This window comes from Pituophis catenifer, unplaced genomic scaffold, assembly GCF_029215685.1.
Source record: "Pituophis catenifer annectens isolate HBS135680 unplaced genomic scaffold, rPitCat1.0.hap2 SCAF_2, whole genome shotgun sequence".
NCBI classification, from domain to species: domain Eukaryota; kingdom Metazoa; phylum Chordata; class Lepidosauria; order Squamata; family Colubridae; genus Pituophis; species Pituophis catenifer.
In genome coordinates, this window is record NW_027256882.1 from 248,163,811 (window position 1) to 248,176,240 (window position 12,430).

Genomic DNA, 12,430 nt, shown 5'->3' on the forward strand with positions numbered 1-12,430 from the left:
GATAAAATGAATATATTTATACTTCAAAATGCAAACAGACTGTTATTGTGAGGTTTTTCTTATTAAACCATAAAGTTAGAGAATTTGGTTAACCACACTTTAAAACTTTTGCAGTGTTCCTCATAATCATTTTCTGCTCCTTTCTGAGATTTAGGGATATTTGCTTCTTCATTAGGGGCAAGGATCTACTGACTGCAGTGTTATTGGATTTGACTATCCAATATTACTGGATTAAAATATTCAGCATTCCTTACCACAAGAGTGCTATAAGTTGCAGTTCAATAGCTGGTCACAGATTTCCTACTTGGGTTGTAATGCCAAATAACCACAAAATGGCGAGATCAATTGTTAAACATTTTTCAATTCTGAGTTTTCAGATATTACATCACATCTTGAAACGATAGCATAATTCCTGGCAAAATGAGTATGATTTATACTAAACATTTAGATTTGCTTTTCATCAATTGCAGTTAATACATCAATACGTTTTGATGACAGATAAGGAAAGCTGCATTTGTGAAGGTTCTGCTGTACACTATTTCCATCTGAATGAAAAAGAAACTGGCATTGTGCATACTGCTTACATTTGTTAAAAATACCTAGCTGTGTTTAAGATTTGACTTGAAATTATATAGTCTCTGTTTCAAAACTACTTCTGTAATTGTTGGCACTGCCTTATGGAGTCCAGTTAATGGGATATTGGTAATCCTAGTTCAGTTACCGCTAGACAAGCCAGACGATATCACAGTCCAGTGATTAAGGAAATTATTATTAACAAAGGATAGACTTTTGCAGACCTGGGCTTGTAATCAGAGTTGTGGAACATACCTAATGAATTTAAGATTGAGAATGTAATTTTCTTAGAGGTATCACTTGAGAATCAGAGTAATTATTTCCTATTGCTCTTTGTGGAATATACTTATAATTGCATTAGGGTAGGAACGTTCACATAAACATTTAATTGATAACTTCATCCCAGTTTTGAAAACCATCACCTATTTATATTTCATTGTCAGAAATGATTGTTTTTTGTTTTTTTTTAAGAGAACATGGTTGTATCTGGGAAGGATCATGGTGGGGGAATCACATATCCTCTAGAGAGGTATTGAAACAAGGACTCTTATGATAAACATCTATTACCCGGAAACATAATTGTACCAGAATGTTTTTTAAAAAACATTTTTTTGTTTTATAAAATACATTGTTTTTGACAAAAAGTTAAAAGAACACTAAAACGGTATAACAGTATAATGAATATGAATATAAAAATCCAAGATTTTTAGAACAGAATAAAATAGAATATTTTATTTGGCCAAATGTGATTAGACACACAAGGGGTTTGTCTCTGATACATAAGCTCTCAGTGTACATGCAAAGCAAAATAATAATAATAACAATAACAACAACAACAACAACAACAATATGATTGACATGATAGAAAGGATCAAGTTGCTAAATTAATCCACTGGTCATTATGTAAAAAATACAAAGAAAAAGAACTGGAAAAAAACAAGAAATATCGTGACTTAGCCATCGAAACTATACGGTTATGGACAAAACATGTAATAGTGATACCCATTATCATTAGGGCACTTGATACCATGTCCAAGAATTTTACAAAACACATCGAGAAATTGCATCTTCCTGCAATAACACCAGCAGAACTGCAAAAAACTGCGCTACTTGGAACATTGTATACTTTAAGAAGATACTTGGTTGGTACCTAGGACACTGGCAGCAATCCGTATCAGCCATTAGCACTAGTCAATGGTATTTGGGGCACATTTTTAAATGTCTAGTTGACTGAGTTTCATGTTTAATGAATAAAAGAGATCATAATAATGCTACAAATAAGAGGGGTAGAAGAGAAGATGAGAAACATAATAATAATTGTACAGCCATACAACATGGCTGAATATACTTAGACATAAAACAATACCGTGAGGATTATTTTTTCAGCAAAATGATGGCACAAGGGGAAAAAATCTGTCCCTGTGTCTAGGTGTTTTGGCATGTAACGCCCTATAGCTCATACCAAGGGGAAGAGTTGAAACAATTTATATACAGGATGTGAGAGGTATATAGTTACTAGCTGATACCCTTGCTTCACTACGAAACTATGTGATGGGACTTGATAAATAGACATTTAAAACTTGAAACGTAATGAGTAGTTAAAAAAGTGACTGTATTATTTCGTTACAGACGGTAAAGTAAGTTTCTGTTACAGATGAAGACATTATTGTAAGTGTAACAACAATGAAATAGATGGGCTTAAACCCTTTAATCCCAGCAGCAACTGTGGCTGTTTTGTCTATGTAACCAGGCTAATAAGTTGCATAGCATACATGAATTGCTCAGGACCTCTCTGTAAACAACATTCGTGGTTTAGGTGTCTGGCTGGAGGATGACCAGGCTGCTAGGTAAACTGACTCTTGAGCATGCCACATAGAACTGATCATGGGAGAAACAGTCACTCATCAGATGCACACCAGCCACTTTCAAAGTCTGTCCCTGTGCCTTATTGATGGTGATGGCGTAGCAAACCTCAATGGGAAATTATAGACGTTTGAACTAAAAGTGGTAGTCTGATGGGATCAGAGGAATTTGGGGTATGAAAACGGTTTTTCTCTGATTGACGCCTGTGAAAATCATGGCTTTGATTATGCGTTTGTACACAGTCTTCACCTGAAGCCTGGCACCATTGCACAGTTTCAGAGGGGTTAGATTGTGTAACAGCATGGTTGGGGTGCCAACCTTGAGGTAGAGGACATGATGTGGTAATTCTGGTGAGTTGAGAGTGTGCAACAACTCCACAGGGTAATGTACAGAATCCCCGATCTCCATTACTGAGTCCACAGATTCATACTTCATATGCTCAGTGGACAACTTTTCCAGCAGAAACTTGTTGATGCTATTGGCTGAGTCATTTGTTGGAGTGAGAATAGCTCTTTCCCTCAGCCATGAACCACAATCCACTACAGCCTGATGAATGTTGGGGTATATTCTGTCAGTCAAGCTGATCAGATCTGTCACATCATCACAAAGGTTACTCAGAATAGTTATTCTTCCCTCCTCTTCCAAAAGCTTGCCATCACCAATATCAAGTAATAATTTAGAAAATTATTCTGCCCTGAAATCATGTTGAAGGTGGACACATATGTTAACTGTCATGGTCAGGACTTTGACTTTAGGCCATAAGATGGATGACTTGAGACAGGACTTGATTTCATCTGCATGTGTCATTCTTTGTTGTACATTTTTAATGATGGTTCTAATGTTAGGTATCCATTTCAAATAGTGGGAGGTTATAGAACCCCAAAACATGAAGGATTCTATTGCTGATACTGTGCTATCAAATATAATAAGAGGTGGTAGAATAGGAGGGCTCTTCCTAAAATCCACTTTAATCTCTACAGTTTTAAGCATGTTCAGCTCCAGATTGTTCCAGCTGTACCACAGGGCCAATTTTCCAACCTCTTATCTATATGCAGACTCATCACCATCTTGAATGACACCAATGACTGTTGTATTATCTACAGACTTCAGTACTTTGACAGAAGGATCCTTCAAGATGCAGTCATTAGTATATAGAGATAAGAGCAATGGAGAGGGGCATCATTGCTAATTGTCCTGGTGCTAAATGTGATTTTCCCTAGCTTCACCTGTTGCTTCCTATCTGTCAAAAAGCTAGTAATCCACCTACAACTATGGACAGGCACAACTAGCTGAATCGGTTTAAAGTGAAGAATTTGTGAAATGATGATATTGAATGCCAAACTGAAGTTTACAAAAAGGACCCAGTCATAGGTCCCTGGAGATTCAAGATATTGCAAGATATAGTGCAATGCCATATTGATAGCATCACCTGCTGAACTATTTGCTTGGTAGGCAAACTGCAAGGGGTTTAACATTGAATCAGTTTGATGATTTTCAGGTGGGCCAGCACTAACCTCTCAAAGGTCTTCATAACTACAGATGTCAGAGAGACCAGTCTATAGTCATTCAGCCTCTGATGGAGGATTTCTTGGGAACCAGGATGATATCAGAGTGTTTGAAGCAAGAAGAAGTTACTCTGTCTGGGCCTAGTGCTTTTCTGACCTTTTGTCTATGAAATAAACCTTGCACATCTTTTTCTAATATCATATCAGATATATCTTAAGATATACACATTATGTATAAAATGTAGTAGTGTATAAGGCATTTAATCACTTTTGAATATTAAAAAAAAACATTCCAATATGGAATTCTATAAATATATGTAACTTTAGTATTACTTTCTTACGTATAAATACATCATTATTTTATACTATATAGGAAAACCTCTAGTGTGTTTGTAGTTATTATCATATCAAGTTGCTCACTGCTAATCACACACATAAACAAATTGGCATATATGCAGACTGATTTAAAAATAAGAGACATTTTACTGTGATATTGCACGTGCATCAAGAATGCATGCATTATGTTTCACTAAATTGTGCATAATTCATTTCCAAAGAAGAATGATTAGCTAAAAGAACTATTGTATCATACTTAAAAAAAAATACTTTTAAGATGTTTGCATATACATTAAAAAGGAAGATATCACAAAAGAGAAAAGCAGTAGTTCACATTACTCATGTTTCATTTAAATACTAAAAAACTTTAGCTGGAAAATGAACAATGTTGTGTGAGTCTGTTATTTAACCAAAATGAGTCAGTGGAAACTGTTGACTCAAAAGTGTTTTTTTTTAAAAAAATATATTTGCTTGTGTCTGAGACAGAGGTTTAATGGACTTTTGAAAAAACCCTGGGGAACTCATTTTATGAGATTGTGATAAGTCAGTCCTGGAATACTTCAAAAACACCTCTAAAAGGGAGTCCTCTTGTCAAAAAAAGTTTGACTGGCATAATTATGGTTCATAGATGGCTGTAAAACTATTTTCCCTGGCATTAGGTGATTTCTTATCAAACTGCACTGACAAGTGGGAAACAACCAGCTTAATTTTTCCCCATCCCTGTGACTGTTACTTTTGTTTTATAAATTCCTTTCCCCTTTATTTCTTATAATGCAGGATGAAAAATTTTTTCTAGGAAAATAATATACTGCTTATATTTTACAGGTAAAATATAAATTTTATCTGTAAATTGTTACGTTATAATATTTCTTATATTAATTATTTGGTGATTTGAAAAACCCTATTTAATGAAAAATTATCTAAATACTTGATTATCATTGAATCAAAGGTAATTGACCTTTATTTGCTAAGTTAATAATGTGTAATGGATTATAGCATACCAATTCAAATACAAGCTTCACTGCACAAGCTATACAAAATCCAGAAATAATATTTTTTAATTGAGCAATAAAGAAATTATGGGTGTGAAACAAAATGTGTATTTTGATAATTTTGTTTCAAGGACAGTGTACTGTTTAGTTCTGAATGGAAAGTAAAAGTTGGGGATTTGGGTGGTACTTCAGTTGTTCTAACTATGCAATGGTAGCAAAGATGGTACAGAGTCAACAGGTCCCAAAACCCAGAACCACTCAGTCTTGCCAGGGATCAAAAGTGTGTTCCACATTCATACTCCATAGTCTTCAGGCATCAACAGCATCACTTAATTCACCAGGGACCCAAATGTATAATTGGGTATCAACCATGTACTAATGATGCCTCACCCCATGGTGACAGATGAACTCACTAGTGGCTTTGTATAGATGATAAATAGGAGAGGAGAGAGCACCGAACTCCGCAGCACTGCACATAATAAGATTGAGAACAGGATCTTCCCCCTCTCCCCATCACTACCCGCTGGTATTCACTCCAAAGAAAATAGGAGAACCAGCATTATACAGTGCTGTTCACACCGTATTCATTCAGTTCAAAAGGCTGATGGTATCAAAAGCAACTAAGAACTCAAGCAGAGCAAGGATGAATGCACCACATCCGTCACATTCTCTCTTAAAGTGCAATGAATGCTGTTGTTAGTGTGCTCTGACTATGACCAGGGGTAACTAAAAACTTCCCAATTTCAGATGACATTGCCATTGCACCGACAGAAGAGTCAGCTAAGATTTGTGATCACGGTCCCATGTCTGACCCTGTATGACTTGGGATAGGCCCACATTTGTCACGATAGCCACTTGATCCACTTCCTACCTCATTTCCAGAGATGGCAGATTGAAGTCCCCCAAGATGAAAAATCTGAGGAATTCTACCACTGACCCATAAATAAAATCAAGCAACTCAGAGAAGTTGCTATGCAGCAGAGAAGCTGGTACAGTAGCAACCATCTCATCTGATCCATGGAGGCCAACTTAATGAATAGGTTTTTATATCTAGCAACCTGTGGAGCTGCATACTTGAAAGCCTTCAGAGATTCCCAGATGACAAATCTGGGAATCTCAGTTGATAACATACCCCAAACCTGATTGGGCAGATTTCTGAAAAGGCCACCCTCCCTTTCAGATCCAGCTAGGTCTTGGTAATAAATGCCATTTCAGACTTCTCATCCGTAATTAAATCACAGATAACGGGAGCCTTACTATAGACTGAACTGGCATTTAGTAGAAGCAGCCAAAAACCAGGTCCATGAAGGTTTGCTAAGTGGGCACAGGGATAAATAGCAGGAACTTGGAACATGAGATTGTTAAAAGACATTGGGGCTTAATGTTCAGTTAACATTTAGCCACGGGCTTCTCAGTATTGGAGTTAAATTATTGTTCTTGTTAACAGAATTGAAAATCTGTCCAGGGAGAACTTAGTACTAGTTGAATCATAAGTTGAATCATATGTTGAAACAAAGATTTCTATACTCAACCATTGTGTCGCAGCAAACAAACTAGCTTATAATAAATAGCAGCTCATAATAATAACCATATAGTTAATAATAGCCATAATATGATTTAAGTTTATATCATTTGTTAGTTGCTCTGAAATCTAATAGATTTTCTAGTTAAATTCCATATTAGTTTATTTTCTATTTATAATTTTTAAGTTAATGAAAGAAAGAAAATTGGATTTTTTTATAAAAACATTCTGGACTAATTATGATTTAGAAAATTAAACAGAAGATATCTACCATTATCTCTTTCATAAAAACAGTTTGCTATCCATTTTTTACTTGTACTCTATCAGCTGATAATTGGTTTTATAACAGCAGAGAAGCTTTTTATATTTAACACTCATGAATACTCTATTAATTTAGTCTATTGCTTTTTAGCTGTAGGAGAGTTTTTTTTCGCAAATTTCCCCAAGAGTTCATTTTAATCCAGAGACTAACACACTATTGTTTTGAAGCACACATTGTTTATTATTTCACAAGAAGCAGCGGCAGCAAACCTAGAAGGGGACAGAGAAGCAACTTCTTTCTATAGATTTATGCTAATTACAGTATCCATGTAAGTGATTCAGTAAAATAAGTGAATGGTTACAGCAACATACTTAGGAAGTAGCAGCACACATGCATTTAGTGAGGCTGTAAGAACAGAGCTATAAGATAATAATGACAGTATTACAAAGACAGTAATCCTTGATTTAAAAAGCAATATGCAAGAACAACCCTGGAAGCAAGGACAGTGAAAATAACTCTAGCAAAAAAACACCTTATTCAGAGACTCTAAGTTTTGTCTAAACCAAGTAACTATTGTTACTGCTATCATAACAATAGCAGTAGCAATAGCAATAGCAATAGCACTTAGATTTATATACCAGTTCATAGTGCTTTACAGAACTGAGTGATTTACAAATGTCAACCTATTGTCCTCCACAATCTGGGTCTTCATTTTACTGACCTGGGAAGGATGGAAGGCTGAATCAACCTTGAACTGATCAGGATCAAACTTCTGGCTGTGGACAGAGTTAGCTTGCAATATTGTATTCTAACCACTGAACCACCATGGCTCCTGGTTACCCCATAATCCATTTAGTAGCATCATTTCTATTCAGAATTTTGAGAGAAGACCTAAGTTATCTTACAGTGTTTTCTTCAAAACATCATTTCCTAGACAGGACAGGAGTCAAAAGATGATGGGGATCAAACCAAAGTTTTGAAGCTTAATATAACCTTACTTTTTAATTGTGATTCCACTATTTAACACAAATGTTGAACCAAATATTTTGTTTGATAACCCAGAATCTTATTATAGATTACTTCAGGTTGCTAATTTTATACATATAGTATAAGTAGATTCTTGTAAATATTTTTAGTTTCTTAGAAACACAGAGAGCTTGTGCACACATCAGACACAAATTCTTTGTGTGTTTAATCACACTTGGCCAAATAAAATATTCTGTCCTGTCCTGTCCTGTCCTGCCCTACCTTACCCTACCCTACCCTACCCTACCCTATCCTATCCTATCCTATCCAAGCATCTGACTCAATAAATATATTTCATATAAACTGTTTTTCTTTTCCACCTGAAACAGTTTTACAACATTTTTGAGATATGTTGCAATATCTAAAAATATGGCAATATCAAATATGGCAAGGAAAGTCATTTCAGCACTAATCAGTGGTTATAAAATATGAAGGCAAAAAAATATTAGGCAATAGTTTTCCCTGAGTGCCTCCTTCCCTCACCTCCAATATCCTAAATTTGGAAAAACAAATGTTTTTCCAAAGTGTAACATTTATATTGTACTTTATTATTACAGTTTTTAGTAAGCAAATCCCAATATATTTGTATATATTAGAATAATTTTTAATAAACAGTATATAACTAAAATATGATAGGAATCTGAACATAAGAGGAAAATTCATAACTCTGTATGGAAAAATGCATCAAAATGATCCAACAAAGTTTCAGCTTTCCAGGCGCACATTTTTGGGCACATTTTTCTTACAATCTTACCACCTTTTTCGTACGGCAATGTGGATGGTTCATTAGAGACAAAACTTTCTATCAATCCTAAAATAATAACCGGTTATTATTAATTGACTAAGTGACTTATTTAATGCTTATATGCTAAGTTTGTCCCTTTTTAAGAAGAAAACCTGGAATGCACAAAAAGAAGCCTGGAATATAGACCCAATATATATTGCTTTGGAGATATCTAATTCAGTTTTAGTCTTTGAAAAAGAACAAAGATTTCTGTCCCCTGCTTTCCCAATCCCATATTTAATCACTTAAATCACTTTTGAAATGAAACCATTCTTGTAAGGAAATTGAATCAAACCAAAATTAAGTCACTTATTTACATGAACATCGCCAACTCTTTCTAGTTTTTTTTTAAAATGTTTTCTTAACTTAATAAAAGATGCACCTTTGCTTGATTTAGAAACTTTGGTTTAATAAAAATACAGATTTCAAGGCCTAGGGTCAGAATTCTAGAATAAGGATTTCCAAAATTGTATGTTTTAGTAATGTCATATTTAAATTATATGTTTTTACGAATTTGGAGAAAGAAATATCAAGATGTGGAACTTCTCAAGCAGAGTTCAAGCTGTTTTCAATTAGTTTTGAGAACATATTCGAGGGAATTTCAATATGTACTGTTATCTTAGCACATTACTTCCTTAGAACAGGATCTGCTTTTGTATACTTGTAAACAAAGACATAGAGTACAGTTTCTCAGGACTCTCTTAACTCAAAGAAAAAATGACATTTGTCTTTTGAAGAGAGGTACTTACAAAAGAGACACATATCAAGAACAAATTACTCATATACATTATTTTTAATGAGTAAGATTTTAGTCAGTCAAGTTTTTAATAAATCAGACCAGTAAGCTTTCTTTTTGACACACTGCTAAGAAATCTCATTATTTGTATATGTCTGTGAGATGTTATTGAGTCAATTTGTGTTATATCCATTTTGCACCAAAGGATAGTACACAATTGTTTATGAGTATATAATAAGGGGAACTGTGAGAGAACAAAAGAGGAAGCTTATAATCCTTTATTTTACAGCACAGAATTTTTCTGCTTAATTTGTGGCATAGATAATCTCACAAATACTTATAAAATGGTAGCTAAGTTAGAATCAGTACTAGAGTCATCCACTAGCACTTTACAAATCAATCTTTCTGTGCCAGGCATTGAGCTAAATGAGAGTCTGAAAAGGTCTTTATATTATCTGATTGGCAAAAGAAGGTGATGTTGAATGTAATAGCTTGTTGGAGGCAATTCTGTTGAAAGACAGTGACTTGACACTCTGGCAAAGGCCTAATGCAGAATAAGCCACAGGCAATCCTAGCAGAAAGCTAGAGATGGACAGTTAATTAGAACCTGGTAATTTGTTTAATTCTCTTGCAAGGTAATTGTAATGGCTCATTTACAACTTCTGGTAGTGATCTGAAGGATGCCTATTTTTTTTTAGTAAATAATCAACAAGTATGGCTGCTTTGGTAAAATGGTTCTGGAAACATTCCTAAGAGCAGTAGGATATAGTTGTGTGGTGTGTATTTTAAGAATTGTCACATTGTTTTGGTGAAAGTACTAATCAACTCTCATTCCCACCTTCCCTCATGGGAAAAAAACCCTTTGGTAATTAGTTCATACAGAAGCATTTGACAAGCACTTTTTTCTATAATACCATCTTTTTGATAGCTGTTTCCTTATTTCTTCTAATAGTTGAATAACTGTTTTAATTATCTCAAATGATTTTAAAATATAATTTCACAACTAATGCAATTTATTAAAATATTACTATGTCTGAAACATCACTGAACATCTGAATATTTTGGGTCAAAACAAATTTTATTATTTTTGCTCTGCTTTAAAAATATGCTTATTTTCTATCAGCCCTTCCAGTTTTCATCACAGAGTAGTTATTCAAATGTATACTAACACAAATAATCAATAATAGAATATGAGCCAACATAATACAAAAATACATTAGGCCTAGATTAAAATAATCTGTGCTTTTAGGACATTCCGTTCTAGAAAAATAATCTGAAGTGTGACTCAGCATAGAATTTCACATATCTTTGCTAAGGTGCATAGATAGATAATCAAATGTAATATGCATGAGAAGAATGTGAAATATTATTTTCCAATAAATGAATGACTTTGTATTTTGAAAATGTGCAAGACTGGATAGCCTACTTCGATAAATCACTGTGGTCTCTATTATGCTGGATGCAGATGCTAACTGGACCAAAGTGATGGCTTTTAGTTCATTGGGGATGGGGGGGGGGGGTGAGAGAAAAAGAAAGAAAGCAATTTGCCCTGAAAGAAGTGAAGAAAATTTCCATTACCAAATTGCATTGAGCTCTAACCACAAGGATACACTACTGATCTCTCTGTCTTTGTGAAGGTTTGGTGCGGGAGGGAGGAAGAGGCTTTTGCTTATGTCATTTATGAACTAGTGCAGAGAGTGGGTATTATTAAAGGATTTATCTTTAAAACAAGCAGAGCTTCTAAAATTCTATGTAAAAGATAATTTCTCTTTGTGTTATATGCTCATTTTAATTTGATTTCTGACAATATATTAGCACAGAACAGGGCTGTCAAACTCAGGGCCCATGGACCAGATGAGTCACATACTGGCCACGCCCACTCCCAGTTTAGCAAAGGGGAAAAAGTCATGCTACATCACATGATGATGTGAGTTTGACATCCCTGACATAGAACATATCAAGATAAAGCTGTTTGTTTATATCCCACCAAATAGCCAGTAAGCCATTTTGCCTTTTTTCCTTCTGTGATTTTTAAAAGTGTCTTATTAAGGCTGCAATCCTGTATTCATTTCTCAGGAGCAATTTCCTTTGAACAGCTGGGAATGAACATGTGTAGAATTTAATGTTCATGATGTTATGAAAATAATAATAATTTCCAATTGTTTGTTGCCCAGCTGCTGTCCCAGTTAACCAGACAATGATAAGAAAATAACCAATATTCATTTTGCAATTCTAAAACAATAAACATTTGATCCAATGTGGGGTCTCTAAGCAAACAGGTGAAGGACCCATAACCTAAACTCTTATGCTAACAAATATGCAAATATAACTGTGTCATGTTTTCTATGATGAAATCAGGTATCTCTGGAAGTAACACTTTTATTATTGACCTTTAATTTTCAAGACTTCATCGAACAGTCATGAATGTACTTACTATTTTTTTAATCTACAGATAGTTTAATTTAAACCATCTTTAAATTAGAATTACCATATATAGTATATAATGCGTAGGATAAGCCAATAATTATAGTTGCAACTAATTCATACACTTCTGCTGCCACAGGCATGCAGCATACAAATTTGCTTGTCCCACGAGAAGTCTGCATAAGATAAGCTCAAAATTGGTCCTTTAATGATTTCTGCTTTCTATAATCTACTACTGTCCTTATCATAGATAACAAATCAAATGTCAACTGTGTTTATTTGAAAACAAGATCGCTTGTAATGCTATATCTGTGTTTAAAGCCCTCCGATTCATGATCAATGTAGGCAACATGCTACTAAGTTATGTTAAATTAATTTTTTTATTAATAGAATGTATACATTGCTTC

General features: G+C 34.4%; 1 protein-coding gene across 2 annotated transcripts in view; it reads left to right on the top strand.

Annotated features, from left to right (window-relative positions):
• Positions 1–12,430, top strand: part of EFNA5 (ephrin A5) — a 195,581-nt gene that overhangs the window by 129,978 nt on the left and 53,173 nt on the right. The window lies entirely within an intron of this gene.